The 23,825-nt window shown below is 42.3% G+C and overlaps 1 pseudogene; it reads right to left on the reverse strand.

Moving 5' to 3' along the window:
* Positions 1 to 772: 772 nt before the first annotated feature.
* On the reverse strand, positions 773 to 3,359 carry LOC103083963 (52 kDa repressor of the inhibitor of the protein kinase-like; annotated as a pseudogene).
* Positions 3,360 to 23,825: the final 20,466 nt, after the last annotated feature.

Below are 23,825 nucleotides of genomic sequence, written 5' to 3' on the forward strand. Positions count from 1 at the left end.
GAGAAAACAGACAAATCAGTTGTCAGTATCCATGGTCTCTGATCCTGTCTTGACCATGAAACAGAAGTGTTCAACATATACTTGTCAAAAAGCTTATGAAGATGTAGGCTCAATAAAGGAATGTAAACAGCAACAATCAGATGTGGAACAACAATGGCAGGCTCTTCCATTCAAACTTTAACTATAACTTGTTCCTTCAACTTCATTTGATAAAGGCAAAATCTACACTGAAATCCTTGTTTGGCGAGCTTACATGTTTCTCTTACAGTCTGATCATTTTAACGATCCCTTACAGATTTTTAACAGCATACATAAAACTCCTACTAGTCAAACGTCAGTGATGAGCTTCATTGTAATGTTTTGTAAAATGTGTTCCTTCCTCCCATACCTCCTCCTCAAAATTTATTTCTTCAAAGAACTGATAACTAAGTACCTGACAATTGGATCCACAGTGACAAATGTTATATCTAAAATGACTTAACTAATACAATTTCAAAGTGCCATTAGCAGAGATCACACAGACTGTAATATGGTACTTTCAGTGCTATCTTCTGGAAGAACAGTTAGGTCTCCAAAGCATGGGACTTCAAACGGGTCATTTAAACAGAAAGATTATCAATGAGTAATGTACTCAATGGGAGGCCTACAGGTCAAGATATTCAGTGATTAAGTGGCCTACGTACACCTTACAACTTTTCTGTAAGATATTTTCAAATTTCTTACAGATTTTTTCAAATATCAAATATAAGAGAAAGCCTATTTTAAAAGTCTCTTAGGTATTTTCAATGGTTTCTGAATTATCTGAAGGAAGCTCTGACTTACTTGTATAGAGTTTGATATATGTATCCACCATTAAATCCAAATCGTGTTTTAAATTTATTTATTTATTTATTTATTTATTTATGGCTGTGTTGCGTCTTCGTTTCTGTGCGAGGGCTCTCTCTAGTTGTGGCAAGCGGGGGCCACTCTTCATTGCGGTGCGCGGGCCTCTCACTATCGCGGCCTCTCTTGTTGTGGAGCACAGGCTCCAGACGCGCAGGCTCAGTAGTTGTGGCTCACGGGCCCAGTTGCTCCGCGGCATGTGGGATCTTCCCAGACCAGGGCTCGAACCCATGTTCCCTGCATTGGCAGGCAGATTCTCAACCACTGCACCACCAGGGAAGCCCCAAATCGTGTTTTATATCAAAATTTATGTTAAGCAAAGTCAAGTTACTTGACCTTTGGTCTGTCAAAGTGTTCCTCAGGTATGCTTTGAGACGCTTTCGCCCATTTTCATAGCGTTCATTCTCAACCTTCATCACAGGAAGAATACATAGGACCTTCAGCAATGCATAAACAATAGGAAAAAACTTGATGTCTGGCAGATGAAGGGCTTCATAAATAGTGGATGGAAGTTCTATATCTTTCCGTGTTTCCACCTGATTCTCCAACAATGCAACTCAGCAGAGAGTGTGTCAGGATTAGGTAAATCACTTCTGTACCTGTCAGCATGATGCTCCTCTGATGTATTGAATTTAAGCTGTCCCATGACAGAGGGTACCAGAGGTAAGCATTTAAGAGCTTTGAGGTGTTGTTCTGAGAAGATATCTTTCAGTTCCTGAATAATGTGTTCCACTGTTGGAACACTTAGAGTTTCTTTATAGTAACTCTCAGAGGTTAGCTGAGATTCCAGGTTACTGTGCTGAGCTCTGCGAAATTTCCCTGGGAGTTTCATCTGAATATCAAGTTTGGCTGCCAAATTTGTGGCTTCCTCAAACCAAAATTCATGATAAACTTCTATATTTTCCATCACTTCATTTAGTGAATGCAGCACTGCAGTCAAACTACTGGCTGCAAAGAAGACATCAGAAGTTTGCCCCTGAAGATTTTTCCCAAAGGCTCTTGGAAAAGATAGAACATTTTTAAGAACAACAATGGTAATGATGAAATCAAAATCTGTTACTACACTACAGGGTAAAAATGCTCGGCCAGCTATACAGTTATTCCATCTAACATTTGTGTCACTATTTATACCATCTAAACATAAAACAAGTGCTTGTAGGAGGTCCACTAAGATTTCAAAAGCATCATGCCTGCCTGTCCACTGAGAATGGCAAATTTCCTTCAGTTCTTTGCCCCTTTCTTCATTGTTCTGAAATAGGACAGAAATTACATTGTCAAGTTCTAAAAGCAGTTGTGGTGACCGATGGAAAAAAGAACAAACTTCCTCAATTGTTCCTAACGCAACAGATACTCCCATAACAGGCACTGATTTTGCCAACCACATATTTAAGGCACAGGAAGAGCAAAGTATGTACATAGCTTGGGGATATTTCTCTAAAAGTCTAGGAGAAACAACTTTCATTTTGGAAGAAAATCTACTGGACACCGTGTAAGCCTGGCCATGACAGTACTCCATGTTGAATCCCCACTTATCAGTTATCGTAGTGTGAAATTTCACAGCCAGAATTTCTGCATCAGCTTCATAAGGCAGGAAGCCCACAAATTCCTCTCTCAGGTTGTGAGCTTCGTCAACAAACCTCACCAACACAGGCAGGTGCTCTTCCTCTGCTACGTCCACCACATCGCCGGTGACGATGGGAGAGAAGTGAGAGTCTCTCACTTCCCTGAGGGTTTCTTCCCGAATGCAGCTCTCACACATCTCTAGCATCTGTTTCTGCTGTGTTTTCGAACAGGACAATGTGTTCACTGCCGTTGTCTCAAAGCGCTTTCTCGGAACCTCTTCACCAGAATGGATCCGGCACTCCAGCGGTGCTTGAAGGTTATCAGGAGTAAAGAGACCTTCTGGGATTTCATCAGCTTCATGTCGATCCAGAGGTATGTTCTGTTTTCCCATAAGAATCAAAATTTCAAATAAAGATTTTAAGTATTCTTTGTTTTCCTTCTCTTCAAGGGTTAAAGGTAAAATGTCTTCACCCTGCTTTTCACCCCCTTCTTCTGCACTGGGGTTCTGAGCATTGCTGTTATTTCCTTATGTTTTCGTTCCTGTTCAGAAGTTTCATCCATTTTTTTTGTTTCAGTGTCCTGATTTCATCTTCTCTTAATTCTTTTATTTGTTTTCTGTGTCTACTGTGTGGATTTTTCAAATGGCTGGTAAGATCCAATATTGTTGGTATTGCATTATCTCGAAGAACTGTCCTATAACGGCTAGTTCTCAGATCATAGACGTCTCAAAGTGTTTGGCGCACAATCGATAATGTTTATTTAGTTGATCAGGTGTTTTATCTTCTAAGTCTGCTCTCCTACAATTCTCCACCCACTTCTGGCATCTGGCTGGATCCCGCGGGAACCTGTAAAAGGCCAGGTCCGACTACGTGCTCTTCCGCGTGCAGTTGGGGGCCCGCGCAGAAGTTCGGCATCGTCGTCTACCCGGCGCGCCGGCCCAGCCCACCCCTCTCCGCCTCCTCAGGGCAGCCCGCCTGTCGGGGGCCGGGGCCGGGGCCGGGGAGGGGAGCCAGGCCGGTGCGCCAGGGGGAGGGGCCCCAGATTTTTGTTTAAAAGTACTGATATAAATATCCCAGACTATCAATTTGCTGTCACATGATGATGATTTCCTTAGAGAAAATGCTTCTAATTGGACTTTCTGGGTCAAAGGTTATTGGCATTTTAGGGGCTTTTTATATATATTATCTAATTACCCTCCAGAAAGAGAAATGGACTTCAATTTCAGACTCGCAAGCAGTGTGAGCAACTGTCTGGTCCCTGAACCTTTGCCAACACTAGATATTGACCATTGGTACATTTTCATATCTTTTTTGAAGTCATATTAATTAGCTACACTAGTGGATTATAAAATAATAATAGTTACACACTGGCCCCTTCCTAATGCCAGATCCTAAGCTGAACACTTTACACACAAACATTTCCCTTAAAAGTCCCACCTATCCTGGGAGATGGTGTTAACAACATCCCCATCCTTTAGATGAGGATATGAAGACAAGAATGGTTAAGTAACTTGCCTAAACTCTCATAGCTAGTAAGTGGCAAATTTGAAAGTAGGATTGTGTGATTTCAAAGTTTGAGTTTTTACTGACAAAACCATCCTGCTTCTATAGCATAAGTTTTTAGATGCTACATAATCTGTCTTAAGTTGATTCCCCAGAATGGGATTCAGACTTTGAGATCTGTGTGCAGGAGAATTATTGGGGAGTGCTCTTGGGAACAGCCCCTGGGTTCAGGGCAGGGGCAGAGAAGCAAGATGGACAGAGGGAGAAGTTAAATAGCAAAGCAGTTGTGACAAAGGCCTCAGCGAGTTCTGGAGCCAGGGCTGGGGTGGGAGGTGCTTCAGAGCATCCTGCATTGGGGCCAGAAGGCCAGACCTTCATAACCCTGTCATTGAATGTGGGCCTGGCCAGATAGTGACTTAACCCTGGATAAGGCAGCTCCATTTGCCCAAAGGCAAGTCCCAGAGAGACTCCGCTGTGAGCTGTCAGGCAGGAATGAGTGCCTTGGTGCTGAGTGGGGGTATTAGCAGCACAGCACACATCCACTCAGAACTCAAAAACAGCTGTTCAGGGGACTGACCTGATGAGTCAAGCATAGGCCCAGAGTCCTGCCTGTCTTTAGTCCTTCTGGGAAAAGTATAGTTTTCCAAGGAATTTTTCCTCCTTTTCTGGGACTAGCTGGGGAGGGTCATTGTCGCAGCTGTGTTCAGCTTCAGAATGTTGGTGATGGGGGTGGAGGAAAGAACTGAGGCTGTGGTCAGGATCCACTGGTCACTGTTCATTAGCTGGTGATGTCACAAAGGTTTATTTAGTTGATCAGGTGTTTTATCTTCTAAGTCTGCTCTCCTACAATTCTCCACCCACTTCTGGCATCTGGCTGGATCCCGCGGGAACCTGTAAAAGGCCAGGTCCGACTACGTGCTCTTCCGCGTGCAGTTGGGGGCCCGCGCAGAAGTTCGGCATCGTCGTCTACCCGGCGCGGGAACCTGTAAAAGGCCAGGTCCGACTACGTGCTCTTCCGCGTGCAGTTGGGGGCCCGCGCAGAAGTTCGGCATCGTCGTCTACCCGGCGCGCCGGCCCAGCCCACCCCTCTCCGCCTCCTCAGGGCAGCCCGCCTGTCGGGGGCCGGGGCCGGGGCCGGGGAGGGGAGCCAGGCCGGTGCGCCAGGGGGAGGGGCCCCAGATTTTTGTTTAAAAGTACTGATATAAATATCCCAGACTATCAATTTGCTGTCACATGATGATGATTTCCTTAGAGAAAATGCTTCTAATTGGACTTTCTGGGTCAAAGGTTATTGGCATTTTAGGGGCTTTTTATATATATTATCTAATTACCCTCCAGAAAGAGAAATGGACTTCAATTTCAGACTCGCAAGCAGTGTGAGCAACTGTCTGGTCCCTGAACCTTTGCCAACACTAGATATTGACCATTGGTACATTTTCATATCTTTTTTGAAGTCATATTAATTAGCTACACTAGTGGATTATAAAATAATAATAGTTACACACTGGCCCCTTCCTAATGCCAGATCCTAAGCTGAACACTTTACACACAAACATTTCCCTTAAAAGTCCCACCTATCCTGGGAGATGGTGTTAACAACATCCCCATCCTTTAGATGAGGATATGAAGACAAGAATGGTTAAGTAACTTGCCTAAACTCTCATAGCTAGTAAGTGGCAAATTTGAAAGTAGGATTGTGTGATTTCAAAGTTTGAGTTTTTACTGACAAAACCATCCTGCTTCTATAGCATAAGTTTTTAGATGCTACATAATCTGTCTTAAGTTGATTCCCCAGAATGGGATTCAGACTTTGAGATCTGTGTGCAGGAGAATTATTGGGGAGTGCTCTTGGGAACAGCCCCTGGGTTCAGGGCAGGGGCAGAGAAGCAAGATGGACAGAGGGAGAAGTTAAATAGCAAAGCAGTTGTGACAAAGGCCTCAGCGAGTTCTGGAGCCAGGGCTGGGGTGGGAGGTGCTTCAGAGCATCCTGCATTGGGGCCAGAAGGCCAGACCTTCATAACCCTGTCATTGAATGTGGGCCTGGCCAGATAGTGACTTAACCCTGGATAAGGCAGCTCCATTTGCCCAAAGGCAAGTCCCAGAGAGACTCCGCTGTGAGCTGTCAGGCAGGAATGAGTGCCTTGGTGCTGAGTGGGGGTATTAGCAGCACAGCACACATCCACTCAGAACTCAAAAACAGCTGTTCAGGGGACTGACCTGATGAGTCAAGCATAGGCCCAGAGTCCTGCCTGTCTTTAGTCCTTCTGGGAAAAGTATAGTTTTCCAAGGAATTTTTCCTCCTTTTCTGGGACTAGCTGGGGAGGGTCATTGTCGCAGCTGTGTTCAGCTTCAGAATGTTGGTGATGGGGGTGGAGGAAAGAACTGAGGCTGTGGTCAGGATCCACTGGTCACTGTTCATTAGCTGGTGATGTCACAAAGGGCCTTGTGGGAGACAATTTCTGGTGTCCTGTGCCAGTACCCCTCTTTCACTTCAGGAATCACCTCGCCCCATTTTCAGCTCATATGGTTTTATGGGGCTGGCCCTCTCCCCAGCCCCAGGAACGGGCACAAGACCAAATGCCTCTGGCTACAGTGATTGGTTAAAGAATAAACAGGTGACTTCCCCAGGCTAATGAGAGTCACACCTGGGACTTTGGCTGGAACATTTGGGAAAGAGATTCTCTTTCTACCATCGTTGCTCCACCCTGGAGTTTCTGGTGGCCATCTTGGCCTTTACTTGGAGAGTACTCACTGGGAGAAAATGGGAGGAAAAAGACACATGGAGGTAGAGACAGAAACAAAGAGATACAGAGACAGAGAGGGACTGATTTCAGTGACATGGTTTTAGCACTTGAATTCAGACAAGCCTGTGGTTATACTTTCCTTATCACCATTCTTCAGACTTTTCAATTACCATAGCCAATTACCAATTACTTTTTCTCCCTCTTAAGAAAGTGTGGCTCAGGTTATGGCCTTTGCTTTTGACAGAGTTCTCATGATAAAAGAGATAGCTGAAGGTCTCAAAGCACAGTAAACAGGGCTTCTTGGCCACCAGTGGCAGTTTCAGTGGGGGAGTGGTCTAGTGTCCTTGAGCATCATAGAAGGCTGTAGTAACCACCAGAGAGGGGACGGCACTTACCTAGGGTCACACAGGTGCTGGAAAATCCAGTCAGAGGACATACCTCTCCCAATGCAGAGAAGGAACTAAATGTACATTGACCTTCCCTAAAATCTTTATGTGATAAATAACACGGGTATTGATGGCTGGTGAGGTGAGATGGGCTGTGTTATGTGCTGAGAGATACAAAGATGAATCAGTCATGAACTCTGGCCTCAAGGGGCTGTTCTCAAAGTGTTTTTCTTTTCTTTCTCTTTTTTAAAATAAATTTGTTCATTTATTTTTGGCTGCATTGGGTCTTCGTTGCTGCATGTGGGCTTTCTCTAGTCGCGGTGAGTGGGAGCTACTTTTCATTGAGGTGCACGGGCTTCTCATTGCGGTGGCTTCTCTTGTTGCGGAGCATGGGCTCTAGCTACGCAGGCTTCAGTAGTTGTGGCACACAGGCTCAGTAGTTGCGACTCACGGGCTCTAGAGTGCAGGCTCAGTAGTTGTGGCACACGGGCTTTGTTGCTTTGCAGCACGTGGGATCTTCTGGGACCAGGGCTCGAACCTGTGTCCCCTGCATTGGCAGGTGGATTCTCAACCACTGCACCACCAGGGAAGCCCTCAAAGTTTTTTTCTTAAACTCAATGTATTTGAGGTAGAATTGACACGATTTGAGTATCAATAGAATGGAGGGGAGGAAAGGGATGATGGAATTAAGAATGACTGTAGCCAAAACGATTAATTAAGGTGGGGAGTAGAGGAGAATCTGATTAACTGAATTCTAGTTCACCGAGTCTTACTCATTGTAGGAAGAGCCGTGAGCCATGCAGTTTTCTTCCCTTCCTCCCTCCCTCCCTCCCTCCCTTCTTCCCTTCCCTTTCTTATGCCAGAGGTAGATATTCATGAAGTATGAGAGGCCAGAATTGGGAGTGCAACATGTAACAATTAAATGACAGCGCCATAAAACTATCACTCTGCTAGATTCCAGGAATAAAATAGGATGTATTTGTACTGATTTAAAGTTATCTATGTTTATTTGCTTTTCTACCACTTGCTATTTTGAATGAAAGAATTATTTAATGTGTCAAAGATTATTTTCCTTAATACATGCCTCCTTATTTACCACTCTGCTTCATCTCCTCTCTTTTTTTTTTTTTAATTTATTTTATTTATTTATTTTTGGCTGTGTTGGGTCTTCGCTGCTGCGTGCGGGCTTTCTCTAGTTGTGGCAAGCAGGGGCTACTCTTCGTTGCGGTGCACAGGCTTCTCATTGTCTACTCTTCATTGCGGTGCACGGGCTTCTCATTGCAGTGGCTTCTCCTGTTGCAGAGCACAGGCTCCAGGTGCATGGGCCTCAGTAGTTGCGTCACTCGGGCTCAGTAGCTGTGGCACGTGGGCTCTAGAGCTCAGGCTCAGTAGTTGTGGCGCACGGGCTTAGTTGCTCCGCGGCATGTGGAATCTTCCCAGACCAGGTATTGAACCCGTGTCTGCTGCACTGGCAGGCAGATTCCCAACCACTGCACCACCAGGGAAGTCCCATCTCCTCTCTTTTTTCCTGTTCCCTCTTACTAAAAGCCGAACGTTGATAAGAAAGTAAAAGAAAATATAGAAGTTGTGTCTAAATAAACTTAAATTGTGTTCATTTTTCCCCATTTTTCAAATTGTCCAATTTCATCAGACAATGACCTCAGTCTAGCCTAGAATAATAAAGGCAATTATCAGCTGCTCTGCTGCATGAATAAGCCCTAGTTTTACTTTGCCAAGCATTCCATTAGCTGTTTGCTGGATTCTTCTATTTTTCTTCTTTGTGTCGGAATCAAGGCAAGCATCACAAGCCAAGCCAAGTAGCCATACTGCAGACTGGAAGATAAGTGGAGAGCCAAATAAGCAAAACAGACTCAGGGACAAGTAATTTTCCCTGAACGAGAAACAATCTACTCTGATCAGAGGAGACCAGTGTCACTTAACATATGACCAACGACTATCCACGGAATGAATTACCATGGTAACCCAGGGCTGCAGAGCACAAAACTTCTGGATCAACCCCATTTTGTGCTCATTGGTCACATCTTGTGCCTTCTGACTCTTACTGAAAATCTACTGTGTGTAAAGCATGTGATGAACTTCATCATTACTAAATAGAATTTGGACAAAGCCCAACCCCCCTTTCCAATACAAAATGTACCTTAGGAATAAGATTGAGCAGAAATATAATTCCATTCCATGCCCAGAGACTATACAGGTATCCACTTGAGATGGGACGGTACACATTAGGCTTAGTCCTGATGCTCCAGGCAGGCCCACTTCAGCTCACTCTCAGGGCTGAATCCAAAGTACTAGGGTGGATACAGTCATGTGTCAAACTGACTACACAGCCAGAGAAAACACTGGAGAATAACCAAACTGAAAGCATCTTTCAAAGTCAGGGCTTACACTATCCACAGATAGACCTAAATCAGTTTGTCTTTTGACTGTGGAATTGGAAAGGATCCTTAAATTGGACTGATGTCCATGAAGCTCAGAAAAGCTGGAAGAGAATAGGATGACACTTGGCAAATAATAACTTTACCTTCAGGGAAATCCACGAAGCTTACTGGTTGTCAGAAATTCCCACAAGGAGCTCTCGCCCTGCAGGAGTCTTGCCAATTACAAAAATTCAAAGCTTATTGAGGAGTCACTATTAGCCTAGCACTCTGCCAAAAGCTTTGTAAGAGTTATTTCACTTAAATCATCCAGTGAGTCTATGATATAGTTTTTAATTAATCCCATTTGAAAGAGGGGAAAACTGAGGCTCCAAGTGGTTAATTAATTTGACTAGAATCACAGACTACAAGGTGGTAGAACCAAAGTAGTCTGACCCCAGAGCCTGTGCTCTTATGAGCTCTGCTTTGCTGACTCAATGCCCAGCTTCTTTACCTGGCAAGGAAAACTATGGAAAACTGTGTATAGGGACTGTAGGGCCCACACAGAAACATCTTACTTGGGCTGTCCTCTAATATTGTTCCCTCTGCTTTGCCAAAATGTAAATGAGAGACTAACCGGGCTGAACCATGCCCTTATGTCATTTGTGGAAATGTAGTAAAAGGCATTTGTTCCCTGCTATTCGCTAATCTAAACAGGGATTGATTTGATTTATTTCTCAATAGTTCTACAAATTAATTTGGAGGCAGTATGCTGTAGTGGTAAAGAGCACAGCCTTAGGAATAAGCCTGCCTGGGGTCAGTATCAGCTCTGCATCTTACAGCTAAACCCACCTGACCCTCAGATCCTTTATCTGTAGAATAAAGGTGATCATGGTTCTTACTTTGGACGATTATTATGAAAATTAAAATAAAGTACTTAGAAGTGTTCTGAGCACAGAGTTAGCCCTCAGAATTAGATATTAGAATTATTTCTCCGCTTGCTGTTTTCAGAAAGTAAGTTACATTCCCAAAATCTCTTCCCTAGAAGTCTTGCAGCCAGGTGTGCTTTAGAATTCACAATTTGGGGGATTTTAGAAAGGTAACAGGGTGTATGTACTGTATATGCTTTATGATGTAGCTTCCTCGGTGGGCCCTGGGACAGCACGCAATGATCAAATGCAGGAATATTTCTTCAGCCAAATGTATAACTTCTTACTCTCAGTGGGATAAGTAGAGATGATAAGAAGTCTCATGTCTTTTGTGGCAAGTGGGTTTGCCTGGGGCTACAAATAAGTAAATAAATAAACGGGCTTGTTTTCAGAGCTCTTTGGCTTTCAGAATTGTGGACAAGAGACTGTAGATGTTAACTACAGGACAGGAGTTTCACTAGGTGTCCAATTCCACTCCCAGCTTCAGCCATCTCCTCCCTGAAATGGATCCCCCATCAGCACTTCCTGGACTCACTTTCATGTCCAGGTACAGAAAGGACAACTCCCGGTCACTTCCTATTGGTACCGCAGGCCTGACTTGTTTTCTTTCCCATCAGACCTGCTCCTCCTCCCATATTTCCTCTCTTCATTAGCAGCATCTCAGGTTCCAGTCCCCTTGGAATCCCACCTCTCCAGCCAGTCGACTGCACTGCCCTGCTACTAGTGCTCTCCTGCTCTCCTGAAAGTCTCTCCCCCATGGTCTGGCTGGAACCTCTCTCCCTCACTGGTTGTCCCAGCCTGGCCGTCAGACATAGGCTGCTGGGTCAGTCTCCGCACGGTGTCGCTCACATCCTGGTCCTCCACATTTGAAGATCCCTCTTGCTTTCAGGAGAGTCCTAGCTCACCAGCCAGCTCTTAAGTGTCTGTGGAACCTCTTCTTAACTTCTCTTTCCAGTCTCACCTGCCTTTGCTCCAGCACACCTGTGGACTTGCTGTTCGTCCCACAACCCATGCAGCTGTCTCTGTGTGTTGGTGTGTCCTCATACTGAGCCTAATTTACCCTTCCTCGTGTCTACCTTTTGAAACCTTACTCAAGCCATTTGCTGCCTCTTCCCTGAAGACTGTTTTGATTGCTCCAGCGGGAAGTGTTCCCCTCCCACCACCCCGTCGTCCTTTCCTTGTTGCTTCCCTCATTCTCCAGTTGCTCTGTCCATCTTGCTGTCTGTAGGGAGGCTGCGTAGCATCATGGTCAGGAGTCCAGGCATTGCGTACCTCATCAGATTGTTTTTAGCACATTTACTGCTTTGCTGTGTGTAAAGGAAACCATTTAGCAGAGTGCCTTGGGGACAGCGAGTACTCTTATCAGTGTTTGATATTTTTTTGTTGTTGTTTTTCTTATTCTGTACGTTATACCATGAGCGCCCTCGTGGGAGAAACATGTCTAGTTCATTGTTCAAATCCTCTTCAGTGCTTTTCATAATCTCTCACACACCATGGGTAAAATGAACATTTGTCAAATGGAATTCTTATACCTTCATACTCTTCCTTTTTAATATTCAACTCACCTACAGCCCTTTTTGGAGTGAAGGTCTCAGAAGCTCAAAAGAATGAAAAGGTCAAGCCAAAGTGAGAAGATTGTGTTCCTGTGTGTGTGTGTGTGTGTGTGTGTGTGTGTGTGTGTGTGTATTTTTAGTATTTATCTGTATGTATAGTATTTTAGTATATTTTAGTATATATTTGTATATGTAGTATTTGTATTTAAATACACAAGAGTCATAGGGACTATATCCATTTCCTTGAATGGCTCAACCTAAATAAAATCTGGAAAATTCTATATCCAGCAGTGCTCCTGAGGAATAGCGTGTGAAGAATGAATGAGAAATAAATCAGTTTAGGGTATGAGAAGAGGACCACCTGGCAGAGGCAACTGGAAGCTTCATTAAGGTCTGTTAAACCCCAGCTACTAGGTCAATAACAGGGGGATTTGTTTTGAGCTCTGTAAAACTGTAAGTATGTTTAATTGCACTGTGTAATCCAGGCAAACTGTTGACCCTTCTCAGATGCTCTGCTGTCAATCCAGCTGCTGTGCCAGCTGTTTCCTTTCATCCCAAAGCCGCTCCCCCAGGTTAAAGTGAGCCAAGGCAGCCGAGGAGATAAAAGCCTTTCCTCTCACTGGAACTGGATGCCTGTGTGACAGACCATCTGCCACAGTCCTGCAGTATCTGATCAGATCCCCCTCTGCCGTGGCTGTGGGAGGGGCAGCCGGGGAGTTGAGAGCAGAGGCATCATAGAGACCAAAACAGAAAAACTGTATCTAGTCCAAGTTATCAGATCCAAAGGGAAAGGCACGCTTTACAAACAGAGGGCTTTTAAGTGTACGGTTGAGATGCAGTGTGAACAAAGAGAGTCTGCCTTTCATCCACCATCTCCAGCCCTGGAGGTAGGTGGGCACTGCTAGGACACTCCTCAGGATTCCAGGTTGAACACAGTCGGGACCTAAACATGCCGTCCTGAGTGTGTGCGACTTTTGCTTGGTTTTTTCTGCACACATAATCCATTCTTAAGAGCCCCCCACTTTCCTCTGGGGAATTATCGCATTCCATAGTGTGCAGTCATGATGTGGTAGTAAATCCAGGGCACGTGTCCCCCAATTTGCAGTTGAATATTCCATGCCAAACCCTTCAGCCTTTACTTAGATCCTGCAAGTGTCCCCATTGCCTTCTAGAAAATTCCCTTTCTGCTGAAGTTTGCCAAAATAAGTTTCTATGGCTTTTAATCAAGAACCCAAACTCAGACCCTGTCTGATTGATGGGCATCTGAAAAGGGATTTTTGATTTGGGCCTTTCCACAAACACCATTTCCATTCCTTCTAGTCCTTCTCCAGAAGGCTTCCAGGCTTAAGGGAACATTCCCCAGAGAAGAAGAAAGAAACAAAAGACTCCTGTAAACAAGTAAGCCTGGAAGCCGGCTGTGGGCAGCACGAGCAGCAGGGTTGCCCTCACTCAGCGTCTCCGGAGCAGCTCACGCTGGCTGGACCCTGCAGGAAAGTGTGGGCTGAGCTGATCAGCTCATTGAAGCCTCACCCAGCTAAGCATCCAAACTGAGTTTATGCTCCTTGGTTGAAAACCTTTTCTAAAATTTACTGATATGTTTTATATTTCTGTATCAAGCTCTAATGCAGCGGTGCCCTCAGTGCCCATTTCTTGGGCCCCCTGGAGATGTTTGCCTCTGTACTAATTGCCGTGCTACTTGAGTGCCTCTGTAATTTTTAGTGTTCTCCCCCTCCCCACTTCCTTATTTTGAGTAGTTTTCTCTCACTTCTCACCACTAAACGTGTCTGCACAGTGTACCACTCTTCTAATTTTCTATCAGCTTTGAAACCAAAACGTCAAGCTGGTTAGAACTAAGTGTAAAGCAGAGTGAAGGCTTTGGTTGTGAGTAAAATGCATCTCAGCACATGGGCTTTGTGGCATCGCCTTTCCTCCTATAAAATGATAAGATCGTCAGAGCTGAACTCCAGACACAAGAGATGTTTCTGTGCTCAGAAACAAATTTTATTTCGCTCAAATTTGACTGAACTTCCTCAGCTGCTTTTCCTCCTCCAGTGGACTGTTAATCATCTTGACAAAAATCAGTAGAAATCACTGAGTTCTTACAGGCTGTTCTTGATGAGATGTTTACATCCGAGTCCACTCTCGTCAGAGAGGAGACATGAAAGATGGATCAGGTAGCTTTTGTTGCATAACAAGCCACTCTGAAACCTAAGAGTTTAGAATGACAGTCTTTGTCTGTTCGTCTGTGATTCTCTGGCTCAGAAATCAGGCTTAGCTGTGGTGGCGTGTTCCTGCCCCACTTGATGTCACTTGGGGACTTTAGCTAGGACACCGGGGATGGTTGGGAAGGCTGGTTCTCTCTCACCTCATAGTCTCATCCTCCAGGAGGCCAGGGGGCCAGCTTGAGCTTCCAAAGATCTGTGATCATTTTCAATCTATAATAGCAGGAACCCCCAAACTCATCATTTTATAAAGGACCAATAAGGCATAAACTCTTCTGATTCTAAGATAATCATCTTTCCCTGGCCTTGTCCAACCTCTCGTTATCTGATTAGTGCTTGTGAATTAACAGATTGCTTTCATGTTCTATATTTCATTTATCTACATGACAAACTTTTGCAGTGTGTCCTTTCCTGTTTTGAGGTCAAGGATTAGAAGCCCAGAGGAGTTAATGACTCACTCAGGGTCCCACAGCTATGAAACAGGGGCACCTCAAGTCCTGTGCTTGTCCCCTGTGCCCTTCTTATGAGGAATTCCATTTATTTCAAGAGGTCGGTCTGCTTATTTAGTATCATGTTTGAGATCAGATGGAAGCTGGTTCTGCCCCCGGTTCAGGGGGAAGATTGCTGGTTCAGGGCTACCACTGACTCATGGGAGATGAGCACACATTCGTCTGGGATGCACTTCTCCCTAACCACAGAGTTGTGCTTACAGATACCACATGTGCTTTCAGTGGGCTCTTTTACACCAGCAACTGGATCGGCTGAACTGCAAGTAGACGTATTGGTATGTACAGCTGGTACTCCTCAGAAGAGCAGGACTAATAGCCATATCACTATAAAATGATAGCCGCAGACTGGGAACTTTTATGGCTTCTAAGCATGTATAGTGAAATTCTTTAAACCCTTTTCCTTCAGAAATCTATAGCATCTACCTATCCTATTAAGTGAGGTATGCATGCCATGGTTCTCTAGCACAAATGAAGTTTTTAATTCAGCTGGAAACATGTTTGAGCTGTTAAATAGTCATCTTAAAAAAAAAAGGAACGTTCAACCCACCTGCCTGAGAACCTTGAAAATTTACTAAAGGGATGCTTTAAAAACGAAATGTGAATAAATTAAATCATCGAACGGAGCCTCCACACTGGACAGAAAGTTCAAGGATACATAGAGGGATCAGTGATCATTATTGCCAACTGTGAAGGAATGTCAGCCTTAAAATGACTACAGTGATACATTATTTATTTACCTACTGCATTTCTATGCTTCCTCTAGTTTTTCATTTCAGATGCCAAGGAATCTGAGGCAGGGTTCTTGGAAAGTCACTTAATTTTTGTACCTTGTGACACTTAGCGGTATGCTGTCATTGATGCTGCTTTTGAAGCTTCACATTTTTATTATATGGAGGATTCTTACTTGTAATTCCTTTCTTTATTCCCAGTTCTGTGAGAGAGCCAGGGCAATTTCTCCGTCTGAGTGAGGAAGCCGAGACTATGAGGCTATTCTAAAATCACAAATTTAGTTAAGTCAAAAGTGAAGCTAAAACCCCTGTTATAATTCCTTCCACCTGTCATATTGCTGGCTTTTAAAAATACGTAATAGTCTATGGATTGTTTTCTGAATATCGAATAAATAAATGCACAAATAACTAAAAGTCTAAACAAGAAAATAAAAAATTATTTAAGATCCCACCACCTAGAAATAACCACTGTCATTCTGTCATTGGCTGGCTCTTTTGTCTTGTCTTTAGTATTACTGGAATTATATGTGTATACAGATTTTTATCATGATTTTTGTTGTTTGGCTTGTTTTGCTTAAACTTAGATCAGGAGTATTTTTCACTGCTATTATAAAATCTTTGGAAATATAACTATGAAATGCTGCAGTGATACCATGTCATATGCATATTCCATAATCATTTAATCAGTGCCCTGTTGTCTGACATTATCATGGATACTATCTTGTTTTTAACCTAGTAAATAACAATGGAATGAGAAAGGTTATGTATAAATTTTCTTTTATATTTCTGGCTTTTTCCTTAGGACATATTCTTATGGGACTGTAGGGTCAAAAGCCGTTACGTTTTTTAAGGCACTTGACATTTCTTAACTATTAAATCTCCCCCATTAAATTCAGGCGAAACTCAGACTGTGAAAGACAACTTCTCAATAGTAAGCACCAGGGTTCGCTCTACTGGAAATTCTCTTCTAGGAGAGGCAGGAACATATTCGATGGACAGTGGCTTGGTCTCACAAATTAGACCCTACACAGAGATTGGTAATAATTTCTTTAATGGGCTTTGCTGTCTTACTTTTGCTCTCTGTGTCCCTGTTCTAAGATTCTGCTATAACTTCCACAAAATTCTGCACTATGAGATTAAAAAGTGGGAGTGAGAGGAATAATTAAAGTGTGGAAATCTGGTGAGAAGGCTGTGTTGTAGTTATCCTGGGCCTGCTCTCCTTTGCATCTATTCCTTCTGCCTGGAATGCTCAGTACAAACTTTTCGTTCAGTTACTTCAACTCATCTTCAAATAATCAGCTTAGTCCTTGCTTCCTCTGGGAAGCTTACTCTGTCCTCCTCCCCGTTAACTCTCACTATAATGGCTTCGTAGTACTTACTGCCTAACTGTGGTATTTATCACATTTTAAACTTTACATTTATTTGAAGACTTGTTTGGTTAGTATCTGCCTCACCTACTAGATTGTGAATTTCAATCCCATCTGATTTTTGCACATTATTGTATCTTCAGTACTTGGCATGTAAAGGTTCAATAAATATTCGTTCACTTAATAAATGATTGAGTGAATGGATGAGTGAATACAAGGCTATATAAGTATCAAAATAGAAGAAGTCAGGGGTCAGGGAAAGTAGGGAGCAAGAAGGTGAGTGTGGTTTCAAAAGGGCAATATGAGGGATCCTTATGGTGATGGAAATATTCCCTAGCTTGACTGGATCAATGTCCATACCCTGACTTGGCAAGACGTGGGTAAAGTGTAGACGGGATCTCTCAACTGCATGTGAATCTACAATTATTTCAAAATAAGGTTTAATTTAAAAAATAGAAGTAATGTTCAATCTGTGGAAGTTGGCCTAAAGCACTTTTCTGTACACTGAGTTAAAAGGTGAGGAAAGCTCCCAAACTACTTAACATGGTTGCTGGTGGACTTGTCCACTACATGATGAGTATAAGAACGTTGGAGGAGCTGTTTCTGTCACTATGCTCCTACTATAAATGTTTGGCTGGAGAAAACGCATATGTACATTTTCTGAGACATACAGAGGGTATCAAATGTGAATGGAATGTTTAAGAGCTCTGTTTTGTAAGGAGTAAAGAGCGGCCTTTTTGAGGATGCTAAACCATCTGTAGTCATGGTCTGGCTTTTCTAGCACTGTAACATATGAGCATACCATTCAGTACTATCTTTATATATCCTGCAGGAAAATATCTTCTCCTCATGCTTTTTTTGGTACAGATTTATAAGTTTATGATGGAAGTGACTGTTACTAAGCCCTGGTCAGAATGTTGCCTGGGATCTACAAAAGCCAAGGTGTTTGCCATTGGTTTACAGAGCAGAGAGAACTTTCAAGATGTCAGCGGTAGCTGAGCTCTGTTCCCTAAGGAGGGAAAAATTTATTGCAAAAATCCTTTACTTAGTGAGAAAGTAATTTGGCGTCAGATAAAATAGGAGGGAGACCTTATCAATATTAGGGTCATATCAAGAGCTTATCTTTTGATCTTTCTTTAACATATATATTTTTAGTGATCTTTCCTTGTAAACACATTCGGCTTTTCTTTCTCTTCAGATTTGTTATAGTAGTTGTGGGAGGATTCCCTTTAGATTTGGTCAGTGTCTGGTTAGTATATAAATGTGCATGTTTCTTTTCTAAAGGACACAGAAAATTTTGTCTTCAGTTCTTATAAACTACATTTCAAAGGCAAAATTTATTTGTATTTCTTATACAGTTCTTTGAGTATTTAAAAAAATTTTCTCCCAACTCATACCCTGCCTCTTCCTTTCTTCTATTTTCTCTGATTACTATCCTCCCATAGAATTTGCAGAACAAAATAACTCTGCAGTAATAGGTTGTAACTGCTCAGTAATTGCAAGCACAGTGCTTGAGTGCTTCACGCAATGGGTTGGTACAAAAACAGGACCTCTTCAGGTCACCTCTGCTGGAGATATTTATCATCAGAGAGATGCAAATACAGTCATCTGGAAAATGCTTTTTTAAAAATTAATTCAAAGGATGTTGGGTAAGAGTGGCCAAAATCTCATGATCCACAAAGCTGCTAGCAATGAGAATAACGGAATACAGAACACACAGAAGCAGCACTCGATTGATGCTAAAATGAAGGAAGGTTTTTGGGAAGGAGGCTGAAGAGCACAGGGTAAGTCAGTTCTTGTTTGACAGTCTGATTACTAAGAAATAAGAGAGAGTAAACAGCCTACTGGATTAAATGGCTGGTGGGAACCAGTAAGCTGCTCTCTGAGCACAGTTGCCAGGGTGGTAATAAAATCATTGAGATGTGCAGAGAGATGGATCTTCTAGCAGGAGAAACAGCAAGAAAAATGGAAGTGAGCGTTGGCAAATATTTTCCTGCAAACTTGCAGAAGCTCTGTTCTTTGCATCTAATGGGTAAGGTCTTTATAAAGCTGCACTCAAGGCAAATTTTATTTTCCTTGTATAATGAGGTATCGTAAAAGATGTTACTGGAAAACAAAACATCACTGAGAAAAGGACTTGAAAAACTTGAGGTGGGTAAGACTTCAGAGATAAGTTATCAACACTTTTCTTGAAAATCTCCAGAATTAATGATGCTAAGTCCACAATACCAAATATTTAGAATGACTATAGGTCAGTTGAGTTATCCAGTCTGAGAATAAAGGAAATCAGAAAATAGTTTGAGATGAATGAAAATGAAAACACAACATACCAAAACTTACAGGCTGCAGTTAAAGCAGTGCTTATGGGGAAATGTATAGCCGTTGATGACTGTATTTTTTAAAAAGGATATAGATATCAAATTAGTAACCTAAACTTTCATCTTAAGAAACTAGGAAATGAAGAGCAATGTAACTCAAAGCAGCAAGTAAGATTAGAGCAGAAATAGATTAAAGAGCAAATAGAAAAATGATAGAGGAAGTCATTCAGTAAATATAGTTGAGCATGTTTATGTGCCAGGCATTGTACTAGGTATAGCTAACACCACGTCTTTCTCATTCCCTTGGCTGTGGGTTCCTCGTGGGAAAGAGTTTGAGTGAATCGCCTTTGTGACGTCTACAGTGGTTTTTAGGTAGTACTCAATGAATGTGGCCCATCTGACTGAAAGGTTAGTACTCACTCATCCTTATTTCTATCAACAATACTCAGAGGTTGCTACAGTTCATTATGCCTGTTTGTGTAATAATATCACTAGCTAGAAATTATTGAATACTTTCCAAGAGACAGACTCTACCTTAATCACTGATGTTCACAGAAATTTTGAAAAAAGTATGAATATCAGCCCTTTTTATAAATGAGGAAACAATGTTGAATTGTAGGTCACAGATAGTAATATGTGGTAGAGATGAGATTTGATCTGAAGCATGCAGTACTCTTCCCACCACACCGTGGTGAGTACTAAAGGAAAGTGTCACTTGAATTGGACCAAATATTATGGAAAACAAGGTACTAAGGATTCCATGTCCCAGTGTGCTAAACGACATGACCTCTGAGAACAGCTGCCCAGGTAGGCACAGCTGTCCAAGAGGGGTGCCTGGGAATGTCCTCCTATGGTAGCTGCTGCCTTTCATGGAAAGTGAGCTTTCAGATTTCAACGCTGAGAGCTATGTAAGGCCTTCCAAAATTGATTTTTTTCTTATGATGGCTTTTGTACTCTTTAGCAACGCAGGCTTATTTTTTGATTGAACTAGACCCTAGTAATTTCCAGACTAAATGGATTTCAGAAGTTCCAAAAGACTGAACTGTTTAAAAACTACATAGCCTACATGTGGCCACAGAGGGAATCTTCCTCTTGAGCCAACTGCATTCTGAATACTGAAATGTCATTTTTACAGCTAATGCAGTTTTTCCAGATGGATTCTTTTTCAGATTTGGTCCACATTACCAGAAATATAAGTTCTTGTTATTTTAAAAAAACCCATTTCTTTGAGTTTGAAATAAATCAAAGTTAGAAATAGTGTTCTGTGAGTGGAAATGTGAATTAAGATGCCTCTTGTTCCTGATGCAGTTTTCCCTGAGAATGTTGTCAGCAATGCACTGTTGAGAAGGAAAAAGAGCTACTTTATAAGGCTTAGTGATCTCTCCAGAATTAATTCCATAAGGGACAGTCAGTACATCCATTTTGGCTAATAACCACAGTCTGTGGTAGTTATCCGAAGTAAGCACCCTTTCCACCTGGAAGAAAAATTTGAAAGCTAAATTCTTGATTTTATCTTGGAGATGTCTCATTTTGTGGTGTCCCTGTGATTTAATTATCAAGTGTCTGTGTTGCAAAGTTTTGTTTTTAACTTCTTAATTGAGGCATAACATGTATATATAGTTAAGCATATAAATCTTCTGTGAACAATCCAGTAAATGTTTCCATATGTATACATCTGTGTAACCACCATCAAGATCAAGATACAGAACATTTCCAGCACCCCCAGAAAGCTCCATTGTGCCGCCTTTTAGCCAATAACCTCCTCAGAGGTAACTGTATTCTAACTTCTATCACTATATATTTGTTTTGCCTGTCCTTAAGCTTTGTAACCATGGAATCATAAATGTGCATTCCTTTGTTTCCGCTTTGTTTTGTTCAACATTATGTCTGTGAGATTCATCCATGTTGCATGTAGCACTAGTTTATTCTGTCGTGTGTAGTATTCCATTGTACCACATTTCCTTTTAAGGATCATAGCCAAGATGACCATAAATTTACTCAGTGTGATAGATAAAGAACCTATCTATCACTGCTAGAGGAAGATACATTAAAGTTTTTAAAATCCTATGATCTTATCTCACCCTACAGAGAGAGACAGAGAGAGAGAGTGAGCAAGAGAGAACATCATCTAGCCAGAAAAACTTCATCTCACATCGGCAGACAAGTCAGCCCTTTATTGGGTCTGAGCAGTTTCACTTTTCAACTGCCTCTACAATGGTTTGCAATATTCAGGGATTCCTAATAAGAAGGTAGTATTGTTAATTGACAAGCATGGAAGAAAATATTGCCTTTTTGGTTCATAATCAGTAAAGCGTATTTAGTCATTGAAACTTCATTGGCAGCTTCAAAAAGAGGCAGTTTCTAGGAGCAGTACACTTGGGACAAGTGTTGATGGTGTGGAATCCTGAGTCATGATGACACTCAGTAGAGATCAGTACGTGGCGTGTACTCAGTGCACTCAATACGTGAGTATATGAGGACCAGGAAGAAAGAGGCTCTATAGGTAGAGCCCATAGACATGAAAGAGCAGAACAAAGTGAGATGAGTGAAGAGGTTTAATGGACTAAAACCTGAGACTGGGGTGATTTTATATAGAACTACGATAGTATGGTGTATCTGAACACATATCACAGTTACAAGGGGGTGGAGATGAATAGAAAAATGGGAGCCAAATCGTCTTCTAGCATTTGAGACTGTTTTATGATCTTGTAGGGGAGTGAGGCATTCTGAGGTCATTACAGCATAAAGTGTACAAAACTCCAGACCTTATGAGTGCATTGTGTTGAGCCAGCCATCCTGATAGTCATGCTAACTAGAAGCAGAGAGGCATTTGATAAAATAGTAAAAAAGAATGACGTAGAATTCATATATCATGAAAGAAAGAGCTTGAGGTGAGAACATAACTTATAAACTCTTTCAGCTTCACCATTCCAGTTATATCATTAAAATAAATATGTATTTTGTCTACAATTCATTCAATTAGTTTTTGTTGAGCTCCTTCCATGTGCCAGGATACGGGAAGAGACTTATAGGTACCAATGCCCATTGTCAGTCACCACACTCTGAATCAGCATCTTAGCTATTTTCCAAGGACATTTATCCTACAGCTGTTTTTGCTGCCTGTACTTTCAAGTCTGTGACTATATTTACAGTTTTCTTTTTGCCTTTGACATTTGCACTTCTCACCTCAATGCTTCAGTAACTCTCCATGCCCTTTACATATCCTGCAGCTAATAGCTACGCTGCTTACCTAAGAAAAATAAAAGAATCTTGAGTTGGGAATTTGTTGAGAACTACGAGCCAAAAGCTCCTACATCCTGACTATGCATTTTCTGAGCATGGTTTACAAAGGAAAAGCATCTGGGTTTGCTTGGGTGTGGACGGAAGAGAAAAGTAGGCATCTGCTGGTACTTGGGGTGTCTATAATGAAGTTCCTTCACTGTCAGGTACCCCTACTATAAGAGGGAGGGGAATTTGTTTTTCTTCATCCTTTAGCTTCAGATGGTCTGAGAAATGTATCTATTGTGCAAGTTGCTCAGTGCTCAGGACAGGAAATTCAATAAGAAACGTCATTCAGAGGCTGAATTGGGTTCATTTTGGGTTGAGAAAGAAGGTCCAAGGAGGAGGAATGGAGAAGATATAATGGACTGATAAAACAAATCTGGAAGGAGAGAAAGCATTTGACCCTAGCTGAGGTTAACAATATTACAACAGGACTCTTGTTTTTGAGTACTTACTACTTGTCAGACCCTGTGCAGCTCCCAGGGTTTGCAGTATCTGATTTAAGCTTTCTGGCAATCTGACCAGGTATCTACTATTAATTTTATCATATTAAGAAGAGGAGACTGAAAATCAGATACTTTCTGTAGATCACAGAGCTTATACACAGCAGATCTGAGATTTGAACTCTGGCCTGAGTGACCCCAGAAGCCATGAATTTAACCAAGTGGCATGCTGTCCCCATCTTTATCTGTAGGTTGAGATAAGGGAAGCGGTATAGGACAGAATGCTTTTCATTGGAGGTGAAGGTAATCAGAGGTAGAGGTACCTGCACGTTTGGAGACAGAGAATTGGAAGGATGGATCCTCAAGTTTTATAAAAACCAGGCTCTCTGCAAACCTCCGAATACTCTAGTGCATCAGGTAGCTCTGTACTTGGAGGGGTGGGTATCACTGCCAGTCAAACCTGGATATGTCCTTCTATACGGAAACCTGATTTTCTTGTCTTCATTCATCAACCACTCTGAAGCTAAACCAGGACCTCCACAACTGGAAAAGCTCGCTAACCTTCTACGAGTTCTCTCCTTATGATGTCTTATCTGCATCTCACCATGCTGCTGTGAAGTATGATGCAGATGTAATTACTCCATTTTCATAGATGAGGAGTCTGATCCATAGGAAACTACATGGAATTGGACTAGCTGGGTCCCTGCCCCCTCCCTGTTCTCCAGGCTGGTTCAGTTGTTTGTGCTTCAGTCTGTGTAACCCTGCCAAAGAACCAGTGCCAATGCTTGTCAGAATTTAAATTAAATTTCAGAGGGTTCACAGGCTTGATTTCTTCTCTTGTTTTTTGTTGGTTTTTTTTTTTTTTTTCCCTTTTTAGGAAAATGGTCCCAGAGACTTGATGTATTTGGTCGCTTCGAGTCCTTCCTACTCTAGAGCCAATTCCACAAGCTGTTTCTGGGAAATGCAGGGAGCAGAGCCTCACCCAGACCCGCTGAAGCCTGAAGGGTGGCAGAACAACCAAG

The sequence above is a fragment of the Lipotes vexillifer genome, unplaced genomic scaffold, assembly GCF_000442215.2.
Source record: "Lipotes vexillifer unplaced genomic scaffold, Lipotes_vexillifer_v1.1 scaffold217, whole genome shotgun sequence".
Taxonomy (NCBI): Eukaryota; Metazoa; Chordata; class Mammalia; order Artiodactyla; family Lipotidae; genus Lipotes; species Lipotes vexillifer.